Below are 16,268 nucleotides of genomic sequence, written 5' to 3' on the forward strand. Positions count from 1 at the left end.
GTGTGTAGCGCAGGGGATCACCTTCACTACAGTAGCAATCTCAATAGGGCTTATTTTCGGGATAGGTCTTATTATCGGGGAAACACGGTAGGTCAAAATACTTTTCTAATGAAAATTCAGGCAGACCCAAACCACTAATTGGAGGTGTTCTACATGACACATTTGGAATTATTAATGTATCAAACTTAAAAACTCATCTTTTTTCTCTGTAACATGCTTAATCTTTCACTGTACTTGTCAAATTAATGTGTGAATTAATGAGAATTAAAATAGCTGCCTTAATGTCAGCTCCAGATTTTTGTCATTTTGAATCTCTGTTCTATGTTAGCTGTGCGCATGCGTGTGCGGCACACATACACAACCAGAGCATATTATGTAGAACAAGTGAGGTGATTGTCACACTGTATTATGTCTTGGCAGACTTCTTTTGGAATATTTTGTTTAATTCTGAATGCCATATTTTAGGAAGAACATTGATAAATTGATGAATAACTAGGATAGTGGGCTACAGAAAAGATGTAGGAGAACCACGAAAATGTAGTGTTATGTAAAGGTTGAAAGGAAGAGAATAGCTTGGAGGGAGGGAGATGGTAAACTGTCAAAACCTGAAGAAAGGTCAAGGAGAATGATTCCTAAGGATTTAGTGGGTAGGTGATCATTGGGTACTTTTGAGAGAGTGAATTCAGGAGAGTAGTGGGGTGGGAAGTGAGAGTGAATGGTGGTGATGGAAATTTTGTTAGTGAGCAAATCCTGCTTTACTTATTTAACCATGAATAGGAGGCCTCCTTTCCTCTACCCACTTTAACAAGAGGGAAGGGATAAGGATATTGGGCAGATGAGGGAGGGCCCATTTGGGCATCCATTCCTCTGCATATGGTCTTAGTAATAGCTTTGCCAGAGCTGCTGGGAAAGCCATCTCTTTGAGACTTTCCAGAAGTTTTGATATCCTTTCTGCATCCTGGTTTGCTCTTGACTTGAGGTTGGCAACCAGTGCTGTCTGGCACCATTCTGCTATTTTCCTTCTGATTTGCTTTCCTTGAAAATGGAAAATACTTCTGGCCCCTAAACTTGGAGGCTCAGTCTGGGGTTCAAAGTAAATTTTTTGCACTCTACTATGCTTAGCAAAGTTCTTAGCATACAATGAGATTTAAATATTTTTGGATTATTTTTAAATCTTAATTTTATTGATGCCTTTGATTTTAATATCATCTTCATTTGCATATATATACATATATGTGTATATGTATGTGTGTATACATATACATAGAAATATATATACACTCTCCCCTCTACCTGGTGAAACATCTCTTGTAATGAATAATTTTAAAAAAGGAAAAATCAGTTTGGCAAAACTGACCAACAAGCCAAGTCTGAGAATATATACAGTATTCCACACCCATATTTCCCCACCTTTGTAAGAGAGAAGAAAGGTGCTTTTTCTCACCTCTTCTCCAGTGCTCAAACTTGGTCATTTTAGTTCCACATCATCCTGTTGTATTTTACCATTCTTTCCATTTATATTATAGATGTTGTGTATATTGTCTTACTGGTTCTGCTTCTGTCTCTGAATTCTTCATATTTATTTTTTCTTGTTCTGGACCTGTTATTTCATCAGTATGTTAGAGTAAGGAAACCTCACTCTATTAAATGTAGCATAGTTGTGTGATACACTGAAACTAAGTGACTTGCCCAGGGTCACACAACCAGTATGTGTCAGTGTTGAGACTAGAACCCAGGTGTCTTCCTAACTGAGGCCAGCATTCTATCCACCAGATTCTCATTCTTTTCTCTCTTCATTTTTTTAATTAAAGAATTTCAGTTCCTTTATTGTGATGATGTTTCCTTTTCTTTCTTTTTAAAAAAAATATTTATTTTTCGTTTTCAACATTTACTTTTATAAAATTTTGAGTTCTAAATTTTTCTCCCTCCTTCCCCCTTCCTAAGATGACATGAAATCTAATACAGGTTATGCATGTACAATCATATTAAACATTTCCATATTAGTCATGTTGTGAAAGGAGAATCAGAACAAAATGGAAAAACAGTGAAAAAGAAAAAAGAGAGAGAGAAAATAGTATGCTTCAACCTGCCTTCAGACTCCATAGTTCTTTCTCTGGATGAAGATAGAATTTTGCATCATGAGTCTTTTGGAATTGTCTTAGATCATTGCATTGCTGAGAAGATGTAAGTCTATAAAAGTTGGTCACCGCATGATGTGGCTATTACTCTGTATAATGTTCTTTTGGTTCTGCTCACTTCACTTAGCATCAGTTCATGTAAGTCCAGGTTTTTCTTAAATTTGTTTGCATATCATTTCTTATGGAAAAATAGTATTCCATTATATCCATATACCATAGCTTATTCCTCAATTGATGAGCATCCTCTCAGTTTCCAGTTCTTTGCCATCACAAAAAGAGCTGCTATAAATATTTTTGTACAAGTGTATTCTTTTCCTTTTTTTGTGATCTCTTTGGGATACAGACCTACTGTGTTTCCCCGATAATAAGACACTATCTTATTATTTTTTTGGAAAGAAAAACACCAGAGGGCTTGTTTTCAGGGGAGGGCTTATGTTGTCCTGCCTCAGCTCTCCTCCGCGGCACTGCTCTCAATGGCGCGGGGGGGGGGGGACGGTGCATACAGAGGGTACCATAATGTAGCGTGTAGCACAGGGGATCACCTTCACTACAGTAGCAATCTCAATAGGGCTTATTTTCGGGATAGGTCTTATTATCGGGGAAACACGGTAGTAATGGTATTGCTGGATCAAAAGATGTGTACGGTTTTATAGCCCTTTGGACATGGTTCCAAATTGCTCTCCAGAATGGTTGGACCAGTTCACAACTCCACTAACAGTGAGTGCATTAGTGTTCCAGTTTTCCCACATCCTCTCCAACATTTATCATTTTTCTGTTTTGTCATGTTAGCCAATCTGATAGGTATTATATTTGTTGTTTTAACAACAAATTGTTGTTTTAATTTGCATTTCTCTAATCAATAGTGATTTAGAGCATTTTTTCATATGACTATAGATTGCTTTAATTTCATCCTCTGAAAATTGCCTTTTCATATTCTTTGACCATTTGTCAATTGGGGAATGACTTGTATTCTCATAAATTTGACTCAGTTCTCCATATATTTTAGAAATGAAGCTTTTATCAGAGACTCTGACTGTAAAAATTGTTTCCCAGTTTTCTGCTTCCCTTCTAATCTTGGTTCCATTGGCTTTGTGTAAAATCTTTTCAATTTAATGTGATCAAAATTATACATTTTGCATTTCCTAATGTTCTCTATCTCTTCTTTGGTTACATTCTTCCATTCTCCATAAATCTGACAGATAAATTATTCCTTGCTCTTCTAATTTATTTATAATATCACCCTTTATATCTAAACCATGTACCCATTTCGACCTTATCTTGGTATATGGTGTAAGATGTTGGTCTTTGCTTAGTTTTTGTTATATTATTTTCCAGTTTCCCCAGCAGTTTTTGTCAAATAGTGAATTCTTATCCAGAAACTGGAGTCTTTGGGTTTAGCAAACAGTAGATTACTGTAGTCATTAACTGCTGTGTCTTGTGTACCCAATCTCTTCCACTGATCTACTACTTTATTGCTTAGCCAGAACCAAGTAGTTTTGATGATTGCTGCTTTATAATACAGTTTTAGATCTGGTATGACTGGTCTACCTTCTCTTGCATTTCTTTTCATTAATTCCCTTGCTATTCTGGACCTTTTGTTCTTTCAGGTGAATTTTATTTTTTTTATAGCTCTGTAAAATAATTTTTTTGGTATGGTTGGTTTTGGCCCTGTTTAAATTAATTTAGGTACTGTAATTAGGAATTGCAATTTTTATTATGTTAGCTTAGCCTGCCTATGACCAACTGATACTTTACCAATGATCTAGATCTGACTTTATTTGTGGGAAAAGTGTTTTATAATATAGTTCCTGGGTTTGTCTTGGCATAAATATTTTATATTGTTTCATCATTTCTCGTGGCACAGTAATAGATATTTATGTACCACAATTTGTTTCATGGTTGTTCAATTGATAGGTATATACTTTGTTTTCATTTTTTTTAATGGACCTGTGATTTCATCCATGTAGGAAGCTGGAGTGAGAAACTCCTGGTACAAAATGCATCCTCTCTGCAATTTACTGCCTTTGAGAGTTGTCTGAGGGCATTGAGAGATTAAATGAGTTTCTAAGGGTCCCACAGTCAGTGTATTAGAGACATGCACCCCTTGTCTTCCTGGCTCTGAGGCCAGCTCTTTATGCAATATGCTACATTGCTTCTCCAGTTCCTGCCACCAGAAAAGTACTGCTCTGAATATTTTGGTGTGTATGAGACCCTTTTGTCTTTGATCTCCTTGGGTTATGCCTTGGCAGGATCTCTTGCTCCAAGGAGATGGACATTTTTGTTTAATTTTTACATAATTCTAAATCGCCTTTCAGAATGATTGGACCAATTCACAACTCTGCCCTTCCTGTTCTTTACTGAGTCAGAATTTGATAACCAGGACCTAAATATCCAGATAGTTTATCACTCATCTCAAAAAACATTTTTATTGCTTATTTAATTTTTAAAAATTAATCTATTCTTCGTACAGACTGCCCCCAGCAAAATGAAAAGAAATAAAGCCCTTAATACATAGATGTATAGTCCCACAAAACATTCCCACATTGGCCATGTTTGAAAAATGTATGTCTCTTTTTGCATCTTCAGTTCATCACTTCTCTAACTGGTAAGCGGCATATTTCCTCATTCTTTTGGACATATGGGTTTATCATTGCATAGATCAAAGTTCTAAAGTCTTTTAAAGTTATTTTTCTTTGTAATGTTGTTGTTGTTGTTCATTTGTTTCAGTTTTGTCCAGCTCTTTGTGACCCCATTTTAGCTTTTCTTGTCAAAGATACTAGAGTGGTTTGCTACTTCCTTCTCCAATATTTATTATATAAATTGTTCTCATAGTTCTGTTCTTCACTTTGTTCACATAGTTCTTCACTTTCCATCAATTCATAAAAGTCTTCCCAGTTTCCCTTGAACTTATTCATTTTGCATTTTTTGTGGCACAGCATTATTCTGTTATATTCATATAACACAATTTGTTGAGCTATTTCCCATCAGGATGCCCCCTTAGTTTCCAATTTTTGTATAAAATGAAAAGAGCTCTTTTAAACATTTTTATACATGTAGGTCTTTTATTTTTTCTTTTATCTCTTTGAAACATTGGACTAGTACTGATGTCTCTGGGTCAAAGAATTTGCATAGTTCAATGACTTTTTGGTATAATTTTAAATTGTTTTTCAGAGTGGCTGTACCAGTTTGCAGTTCCATCAACAATGCATTGTGTGCCTGTTTTCCTCTAGTCTTTCCCAACATTTGTCATTTTTATATACAGTCTAATAGGGGTGAGGTAGAACCTCATATCTGCTTTGATTTGTGTTTCTCTAATAGTGATTTGGAAAATTTTTCCCAAGTACCTGTTGATAGTTTAGATATTTTCCTTAGATCTACCTGTTCATATCCTTTGCCCATTTATCTGTCAGGAAATGGCTTTTATTTTCATAAATTTATATCAAATCTTTGTAAATCTTGGAAATGAAATCTTTACCAGGGAAACTTGTTGCAAAGTTCCCCACTGCCCAATAGATGTTTCTCTTCTTAATTTAGCTGCATTGGTTTTATCTGTGCAATTTATTTTTCAGTTTTATATAATCTAAATTGTCCATTTTGTTATCATCAATCCTATCTGTTCATTGTTTGTTCACAAACTCTTCCCCTATCCATACATCTTAAAGGAAAATTCTTCCTTGTTCCTCTAATTTGTTACTGTTGTAACCTTTTATACCTAAGTCATGTATCTCTTTTAGAACTGATACGGTATTTGGTGTGAGGTATTGGTCTAAAGCAGATTTCTACCAGACTTCTACCCTACCTTTCCAGACTTTTTATACATTGCTTCCCTTCACACACTCTATGATCCAGCCAAATTGGCCTCCTTGCTATTCTGTACACCCAACATTCCGTTTCCCATTTCTATACCTTTATATTGTATATCACCCCATCACTGGGTTCCATTCCCTTCTCTGTTCTGCCTCTTAGAATCCATAGTTTGCTTCAAAGCTCAGTTCTAGGACCATCTCCTACTTGAGATAGCAGCTACTGCTCTTGCCTTCCCTGTAAAAATTACCTTTTTTTTGCTTATTCATTCACTCATTCATTTTATTTGCCTTGTACATACTCATACATGTACTTCTAGTATTTCCTCAGTAGAATGTAACCTCCTTGAGGGCAAAATTTTTTGCATTTTTGTCTTTGTATCTCCAGTGCCTAGAAAAATGCCTGAAACTTACCTAGTAATTGTTTAATAAATGCTTGTTGGTTGATTGGTTCTGCCCTTTAAATATATGACAGTCTGCTTTGTGAAGATAATTCTCTTCCATCTTTTTAAGGATGCTCTATGTGCTCCTTGAGCATTTAACTATCATGTAACACTTTTTCTGAAGAAATTTTAGATTTAAAAGGTATCTCAGGCACATTTTGATGATGCTAAATGGACTTTGCATCTGTATGAATGAGTAGATGGGGTGAATGAAATTATATAGTATCTTAGTTGTATATCAGTTTGTAAAGCACACTTGTCATAAATCAATGAAATTCATTTTCATAGTGAATAAATATTGTATCTGTAAATACTAATGCCTTATTAAGTACAGAATGATAAAACACATTTAAAACATTAATTGAGGAGAAAACTCCCAAGCCTCTCAAATTGGGGAAACTGATCATATTAGCATATTGACGCCTAGTAGAGTTCAGTTTTATCTTAGTTAAAATGAAATCTTAGTAAAAATAGGCAAAGCTTCAGAACTTTCTATAGAGTAGTCTTATTTTATTTAATATTAATAGGTCAGTGGAAATGACCTGATTTCATTTTTTAAAAATTAATAGTATTTTATTTTTTCCAATTACATGTAAAGATCAATTTTAACATTCATTTAAAAAAATTTTTGAGTTCCAAATTTTCTTTCATCCTCTTTCCCATTAAACTTGACCTCAAGCTGCTTGAGTGCAGGTTATGTTTTCTTTCTGTCTTGCACCTCCAGCACTCAGCAGAGTGCCTTGCCCCTAGTAGGCACTTAATATATGTTTATTGAATCGAATGCCACTGTGACTCAGTCATCGTGGTTGTGATTAGCTTCTTGCATATTACTAATGATGCTTTGTGCACCAGAAGTAGTATGAAGATATGTATATCTGGAAAAGGAGGTGGGCCAGTCATGTGACTCGAGTAAAGGATAATTGATTGGTACCCCCAAGATACTAGAAGAACCAGAGGAAGTCCTCTAGTATGTAGGATTTATGTAAAACTGTTGATGAAAATTGAATATAATAAGGTGTGGATAGATTACAATACTAAGCAGTGGAGCTAGTGCCCACACTTAGGAACTCATGGATCCATTCAAATAATAATTCAGTGGATCTGTGATCTCACCAATGTGGGTACTCCCTTAGTTGTGGTTTTTTTTTTCCTTTTGGAGGGCAATTGGGGTTAAGTGACTTGCCCAAGGTTACACGGCTAGTTTTTTTGTGTGGGTGTTAAGTGTCTGTGTCTGAGGCCGGAACTGAACTCCTGACTCCAGGCCAGCGCTTTTACTCACTGCGCCACCTAGCCTCCTCTCTTAGTTGTGTTTTTTAGTCAACTCATCGTAAGAATTTCTTGTCCATGTCCTTCTATAAATTCCATCACTGATCTATAGGGCTCTGCCCAACACTGGGATGGGAGAGTATCTTCCTCTACGCTTCCAGGAGTGTGTTGACTTGTTCATGGGGCATATACTTCACATTTGGAGTAGAAATAATGAAGTTAACATTTACGGATTGGCTAAAAACTGTAAGAATCTTGGCATGCTTTGTCCCCATTTTTACCACTGCCATTATCTCTACAGAAGCAGTCATTAATATTTTTTATTTGTTTATTGGGTTGTCCCAGCCAAATAATTCATTACTGTGTGTCCAGGCTACTGGTGGCAATCCTTCAGTACTGAGGTAGTATGGTCCTGGGATAGCAGCCAAGATTCAACTTGATGCCTTTGATGGCACTTGCCAGAGTTTGTGGCCTGCTCTCCTGGCCTTCAAGAACCCATGTTAACCTATACACTATAAAGAGACAGCAGAGAAGGATTTTTGTAGTGAATCTACTTCAATTTTGGAGCAAAAACCACCTTTCCTCCCTAATCTTTAAAAGAAGTGATAATGGACTTCCCAGAGGTGCTGCCAAGAATACTGAAGGCTTTAAAAACCATGAAAAGCTTAAAGTATGCTAAATAATAATAATCAAATACTCTCTTTGTAGAGAATTAGAGAAATTGTTGATTCATTCCTAAGCTTTAATACTAAACACCCTAAAACACTACCCTCTTCATCTTTCCTCTGAATGGTCCTGAGGTTTCTAGGCAGGGAGGGAGTGGTTGAATCCTTTGTTCTTTGTTAGAGTTGGTGGCATTTTGATGTCTGCAATACCTAGTTTATTTGCCAAACCCATTTTTCCCTTTCCAAGTTGGTCAGAGCAATGCTGGTCATTACACATGCAATGGCTTCCCTTCTCTTATTTAAGGCTGGTGTTTTGTTAAAGTATTTTCTTCATTTAGTTTAAGGACCAGAATGAGATTACTCTCCACAGTTTCCCCCAGGCTTTTGTCTGCCTTTAAAGAATTTATTCAGTGCATAATATGGGTAAAGCACTTTGTTCAGTGCTAGGGATAGAAATGAAAAAGCAAGAATCCCACAGTGAATTTAGTTCCTTAGGCAACGGTTTGACACTTAATCTGGTAATCAACATAAATATTAATTTTGTTTTCTAACTATACTCATTATCAGCTTCTTTTCTTCTTCTCATCACAAAAATAGAAACAAAAAACATTCCTTGACCTCAAAGAATATAAATTTTACTTGAGATGAGTACATGTGACTGCCAGAATATTCATTCTTCTTCCCTATACTTTTCTCCTTCTACCATATACAGATAAGATAGTTGCTGGTTTCACAGCTACTGCTAGAACTCCACAAATGTACCATCCACTCTTATCAATAATTAGCATACATCTATATCCTGCTAATTGTTGGGAGTGTATGTGTGTAGCCTAGCTTCAAAGCCTTATCCAGGGGTCCTGTGGGCTCATTACTGCCATTGGGAATGCCAAATATATTTTCTATCCCTGCAGTTGCCATGCAACACACTGTAGTTTAGATATGTTGTACTCTTGTGTATTGCTGTCCCCTTAAAACTCTTGGAGTTAACACCAGGGATAATAAGCAAATGGTATGGCATGTAGCATCTATTATAAAAATATCTCACATTATGTTACAGTCCATCCCAGCTCTTTAGACTTCAGGCTTCATACTCTGATCCCAGGTAGTTCATCTATTGAGAACTAGAGAAACCATCCATCACATCTGAAGAAGGGTTTGACTCCCACTTCTGTCTTCTTCCTAGGTGCCAGTAACATTGGCATTACTACTGGGCAAGAAGATTGATTTTACCAGGAGAGGTCTGGCGGAGCTGTAGGTGGTTGGGAAGGGGTCCTTTGGCTAGTTTTCAGTTTCTTCATTTGTAAAATTAGGGAGTTGGGCTAAGTGGCCATTGTAGATACTTCTAGCTCTGAATTTGTGCTCTTATGGTATTTTCTCCTCAGATAATGAACTTTCCCCATGACAGAATTTTTCTTCTCATCTACTACTATATTTGTCTGTTACCACTGACTGGTGATTGAATGGAGGAGGGTAACTTGTGAATTGAAGTTAAAGGAATTCGGTATGTTTAACCCTGAGAAAAGAATACTTGGTGAGGACATAGCTATGTTGTTGTTTTTTTAATGTCTGAAGGGCAGTGATGAGGAATATGAATTAGACTTGTTCTGTTTGATCCCAGAGGATAGAAGTTATGAAGGGGATAATTTAGACTTGAGAGTTATCTAAAAGTAATGTTTTGCTTCAGTGGGTAGTAGATTTCTTCCTTATTCACCACAATAAAAGACATCTAGTTTGAAATGTCCAATATGCTGGATGTATAGCTCTAGGGAGATTATCTGAATAGAAGTAATATTCAAACCTATGTGAACTGATTAAGTTACCAAGAGAAAATGAGTATAGGGAGAAGAGATGAGGCCCCAAGATAGAACTAAGGGGGAGTGATGTAAAAGCTAAATGACCACCTGTTGAATATGATGTATACAGAGTTTTTGTTTTTTAGGTATGAATTGAGCTAGATGACCTCCAAGGTCCTTTTCAAATCTGAGATTTTGTGGTACTGTTAAAAATAATTTGAAAAAATAAATAGTCCTAACAACTATTTTTTTTTATTACTCAGAAAGAGCTTCCTCCAGTAGCAGCACATGAGCTGAGCCTTGAAGGAAACTAGTCATTCTAAGAGGTAGAAGGGAGAAGGACATACATTTTAGGCTTGGGGCAACTTGTGCAAAGTTGCTGAGGTGGAAGAGGACTGCAGAGTTTGGACAAGAGTTATCTTCCACTTTCAAATCTCTTGTTGCTTTGTCTTGTTGCTCATTCCTTGTTACACCTTAGCCCTGGATTAATTCCACTATTTTTCACCTCAGCTTCTGAACTCATGATTTTTTTTTCCGTCTTTTTGGAGGTGTGGGGGGGGGGGAAGGCAGGGCAATTGGGGTTAAGTGACTTGCCCAAGGTCACACAGCCAGTAAGTGTTAAATGTCTGAGGTCAGATTTGAACTCAGGTCCTCCTCACTCCAGGACCAGTGCTCTATTCACTGTGCCATCTAGCAGCCCTTGAACTCATGTTTTGCTGAATGGAAATGGAAGAAGTTACACAACCTTGCTGATTGGGTGCATTGTAGATTGATGCTATTCAACTTGAACTGGGCCTTTGCTACAGCAAGGCAATACTCCCTAATTTATTTCAGATCTCATTCCCAACAGATATTATCCCAAACCTTGCCTTCCATCCTTATAATTCTTCCAGAGCTTCACCTCCCTCCTCTCTCAGCCAAGGACTTCATCTTTTACTTTATTGAGAAAATTCAGGCTATGTAAAATGAACTAACTCATTTCTTCATGTCTTTTATCCATGTCTTGGACAATGATGTCCCTCTTTCTTCTTTCTCCTAGTCTCTGACAGTGAGATGGCCCTTTTTTCTAAAATGAACTCCTCTAAATGGGTGCTTGATCCTATTCCCTTATGTCTCCTCTAGATGATTATAACCTCAACCACCCATCCATTCCATTAATTTTCACCTTTTCCCTGTTTCCTTTCCTACTACCATCAAACATATTCTCATGTTTCCCTCATCCCTTAAAAACATTTACTAGACCCTATTTCTCCCTCAAGTTATTGTTCTATATTTCTCCCTTTCTCAGCAAAACTTATTTAAAAAGTTGCTTATACTCTACTTCCTCCCCTCTCACTTTTCAACCCTCTCCAATCTGACTTTTGACTTTATCATTCAACTGGAACCACCCACTTCAGATTTACCAGTGATTTTTTTTTTTTTAAAGCAATTGTGGTTAAGTAACTTGCCCAAGGTTAAACAGTCAGTTTTTTTTTTTTGTATGTGGGTGTTAAGCATCTGAGGCCAGAACCGATCCCGGGTGTTCCCGACTAGGGCCGGCGCTCTTACTCACTGCGCCACCTAGCCACCCCACCAGTGATTTTTTTTTTATTGCCAAATTAATAGTTTTTCCTATTTGATATTGAATTGAACTATTGATAGTCTTCATCCTTCTTGACCTCTCTGATACATTTGACACTGCTGACCACTCTCTCCTCCTGGATACTCTAATCGTCTTGGTGATACTTCCCTCTCCTGATTTTCCTCTCACCTGATTAACAGTTCCTTCTCAGTTTTCTTTGCTGATTTATCATCTACATCATTCCCCCTAGTTGTGAAGGATCCCCTAAGTTCTATCTTGGGCTCTTATCTCTTCTCCCTATACTCATTTTCTCTTGGTAACTTCATCAGTTCACATGGGTTTGACTATTAACTCTATTTAGATCTCTCCCTAGAGCTATACATCCAGCCCCAGTCTCTCTGAGTTTCAGTCCTACATCACCAACTGCTTATTGACATTCCAAACTAGATGTTTAAAAGACATCTCAAACACAACGTGTAAAAACTGAAATCATTATCTTTCCTTTCAAACTCTTCCCTCTTTCAAATTTCCCTATTTCTGTCAAAGGCACCACCATCCTTTTAGTCCCCCAGCTCAGTCAGTAAACACATATTAATCACTTATTAGGTACTAGGCATTATGCACCATGTATGCAGAATTCTACAAAGAGCAGAAACAAAGAAAGGCAGAAACCAGGCCCCTACTTTCAAGAAGCTTCTAGTCTCATGCTGTGGTCATAACCTTGGGATTATCCTTAATTCTTCACTATTCCTCAGCCCCACATGATCAGCTGCCAAATCTTGAAATATCTACATCTACATCATCTCTCAAATCTGACCCCTACTTTCCACTCATGGCTATCATTTTAATTTAAGCTGTTATCACTTCTTACCAATAGCAACAGCTTCCTAATTGATTTTTCCACTGTCAAGTCTCATCAATGTAGTCCATTTTCCATGCTCTTGCTAAAGTGATTTTTTTAAAACAGGTTTTGCCATATCATTCCTTTATTTGAACAATTTTAGTAGCTCCCTATTGTTTTAAGGATAAAATATATACCTTGTTACCCCCTGGCTCCAACCTGTCTTCTTTCCAACTTTTCCTCTCCAAACTGGTGTAATTGTATTTCTTGCAGAGTATACTCTTATTTCCCAGTTCCTTTGCACTGACTTATCTACCATCCTTGGAATGCTCTCACACCTCACCTCTGCCTGTTACCTTTCCTGGCTTCCTTCAAGACTAAACTCAGATCCCACCTATAGAAGAGCTTTCCCAATTCCTCCAACTGCTAGTGCCTTTCCTCTAAGATTATTTTCCATTTACTTTGTATTTTAGGTACTTTGTTGTTTGCATGTTGCCTCCCCATCAGAATGTGAGTTCCTTGCCTTCCTTTGTATCTCCAGTGCTAAGCACAGTGCCTGGTGGATAGTGTGTGCTTAATAAATGCTTGTTGATAATTTTATATTTTTATTTTTTCTTTTTGGGAGGGCAATTGGAATTAAGTGACTTGCCCAAAGTCACATGGCTAGTGTGTCAAGTGTCTGAGGCCGGATTTGAACTCAGGTCCTCCTGACTCCAGGGCCTCTATTCACTGCACCACCTAGCCACCCCAATAATTTTTTATTTTTAAAATTTCTATTTTCAGTTTTGGATTATCTTCTTCCATTTCTTCCTTGCCCACCACGAAAGCAAGAAATATGATACCTATTATACATAAGAAATCATGCAAAACATATTTCCACACTAGCCAGATTGTTGTGGGGAGTGCAAGAAAAGTAAAGAAGAAAAAAAAATCTATACCTATCTATCTAATCTATCTATCTACTTCAGTCTGCTGTCAGTGTCCATCAGTTCTTTATTTTGAGATATCATTTTTCATCATGAGTCCACTGAAATTATCATGGATCACTGTATTGATCAGAGTACCTTATGTCTTTCACAGTTGATTATCATTATAATATTGCTGTTACTGTGTTCAGTGTTTAGATTCTACTCTGTATGAGTTCATATAAGTTTTTCCAGGTTTTTTCTTAAATCATCACCTTCATAATTTCTTAAAGAACAATAATATTCCATCACAATCATATACCATGACTTGTTCATCCATTCCTCAGTTGATGGGCATCCTCTCAGTTTCTAATTCTTTGCCATCACAAAAAGAGCTGATATAAATATTTTTATCCATATGGGTCCTCTTCCTTTTTCTCTGATCTCTTTACAGACTTGGTAGCAGTATTTCAGGGTGAAAGGGGGTATATGCACAGTTTTATAACCCTTTGAGCATAGTTCCAAATTTGTTCTCCAGAGTGGTTGGACCAGTTCACAGCTCAGCCAATAGTGCATTAGTATATCTATTTTTCCATATCTCCAGTATTTGTCATTTTCCTTTCCCGTCATATTAACCAATCTGATGGGTGTGAGGTAGTATTTCAGAGTTGTTTTAATTTGTATTTCTCTAGTGATTAATGATTTAGAGCATTTTTTATATGATTCAATAGCTTTTATTTCTCTATCTGAAAACTGTTCATATCTTTTGACCATTTATTGGTTGGAAAATGGTTCTTATTTTTATAAATTTGGCTCATTTCTTCATATATCTGAAAAATGAGACCCTTATCAAAGAAACTTGTAATAATTTCCCCCAAGTTTCCTGCTTTACTTCAGTGAATGCTTGTTGACTAAATAAGAGGTATATGGGATTAGCCTTGATTATTTACATCCTTCATATATTTTTAGCTGTTTTTGTTGCTTCCCCTTCTCTGTTGTCGTTCATCCCAGATCCTATCCCAGATATTACATGTTTTATAATACTACTTGGTTAATATAAGGCACAGAGTGTGAAGTGCTACACTTTTGAATTTGGGTTGCTCATGTGTTTTTCCTTTCTATAGAAAGTAGTAACATTAGTGTTTACAAGGAGAAAAGGATGATTCTGTAGCTTTTACTGTAGCAAGCCTTGAGCCTTCTTAGGAGGCACATTTTCCCCCATTTGCTTTGTTTATTCTTACTAATTAGTCATTTTGAAAACCACTAAATTGAATCTAGGAGAATAATTCTAGGCCTCTGTTGGCAATCTTTATAAGCTTCCTGTGTTTCGAAATTATATGGCATCTGGAAACTTCTCCAGCTCAGTTTAAGAACTGAATGTATTATTCTACTTTTCTTTAACTATAGTGACCACAAAAATGTCTATTTTTTGTCATAGATGTGGATGTAGAAGGGAATTTAGACATCATTTGGTGCAATCCTTTTATTTTTTAATTGAGGAAGCTGAGACCCAGAGAGGTTAAGTGACCTGTCTAAAGCCTCACAGTGAGTCAGTTTTAGAATTAGGACTAGATCATAGGTCTCCTGGCTCTTAGGCCAGCACCTTAGAAGGCAGCATGGTGTAGTAGAAATGTGCATGTGTATATGTCTCTCTTAAGACAGCTAGGATGTGCAGTGGATAGAACATAGGACTTGGGGTCAGGAAAACCTGAGTTCAAATTCTGCTATATACACTTACTAGCTGTATGACTTGGCCTTTGTGTGTCCCATTTTCTTCATCTATAAAATAGAGATAATAATAATACTTATCTCACAAGGTTGTTATGAGCATCAGATGAGTTAACATGTGAATTACTTTGCAAAACTTAAAGGACTACATAAATGCTAGATATTATTATTACATGTAACCCTTCTAGATTGACCTGCATGGGCTTCTTGGTGGGAGGATGAGTAATGGGATGGGGAGTAGTGATGCTGAGAGCTGGACTAGGGAACTGGTTGTGGCAGGATTGGGTTGGTATGGTGGGTGAAAAAGCAATGCCAATGAGGCCTTACTCTTATCCCCATCTAAAACCAGTCTTGCCATCCAGTACCCAAGAATTGGGAAAGATAGTCATTAGAAGGGAATTAGGAGGGAGATCCCCGGCTACTGTCAACAGATCAGGGTATATTATAAGGGAAGTGAGTAAATCAGGGACTACCTTTATAAAAAGGGAGAGGGAAAGTGAAAAGAATGAGGAAAAGCTTAGGAAAGAAACTTTTTTACTCTCTCTCTCAGTCAGTCCTTAAACATTTTTTAAGTGCCTGTTGTGTCAGGCACTGTACTAAGTACTGGCGGTACAAAGAAAAGCGAAGGGCAGTCCTTGTCCTTGAGGAGCATACCCTGTCTTGCTCTGTGAGATAAGCTTTAGTGGTGCAGAGGAATTGGGCAGGGCCTGAAGACCCTGGCTATTGGGAGTGACCTGGCTCTCTGAAGAGGAGGAGAAAGACAGGTCAGGAAAAGCTTTGTATAGAAGGTGGGGATTGAACTAAACCTTACAGGGAAACTAGGGATTCTGAGAGACTGAGGTAAGGAGGGAGTGCATTCCAGACATGAGGGACAGCTAGTGCAAGGGCACTGAGGTGGAAGATAAGAGTGCCATTTATGAGAACGAAGTTGGGAGTTGGCTGTCCTGCATTGTGTATAGAGGAGAATAATGTATAATAAAGCTGGAGAGTTAACTTGGGATCAGGTTATAAAGGGATTTAAATTCCAGACAGTGGAATTTATAATTTGTCTTTGAGGTAATAGGGACCCACTAGGTTGTGCAGTGGATAGAGTACTGGGCTTGAAATATCGAAGATCCAACTTCC

General features: G+C 37.2%; 1 protein-coding gene across 2 annotated transcripts in view; it reads left to right on the forward strand.

Annotated features, from left to right (window-relative positions):
* PTPRA (protein tyrosine phosphatase receptor type A) overlaps window positions 1-16,268 on the forward strand; it is a 185,026-nt gene that overhangs the window by 23,705 nt on the left and 145,053 nt on the right. The gene's annotated exons all lie outside the window — the stretch shown is intronic.

The sequence above is a fragment of the Petaurus breviceps genome, unplaced genomic scaffold (genome assembly GCF_028583685.1).
Source record: "Petaurus breviceps papuanus isolate PSGF00001 unplaced genomic scaffold, PetGlider_PUasm1.0 140, whole genome shotgun sequence".
Lineage (NCBI taxonomy): Eukaryota > Metazoa > Chordata > Mammalia > Diprotodontia > Petauridae > Petaurus > Petaurus breviceps.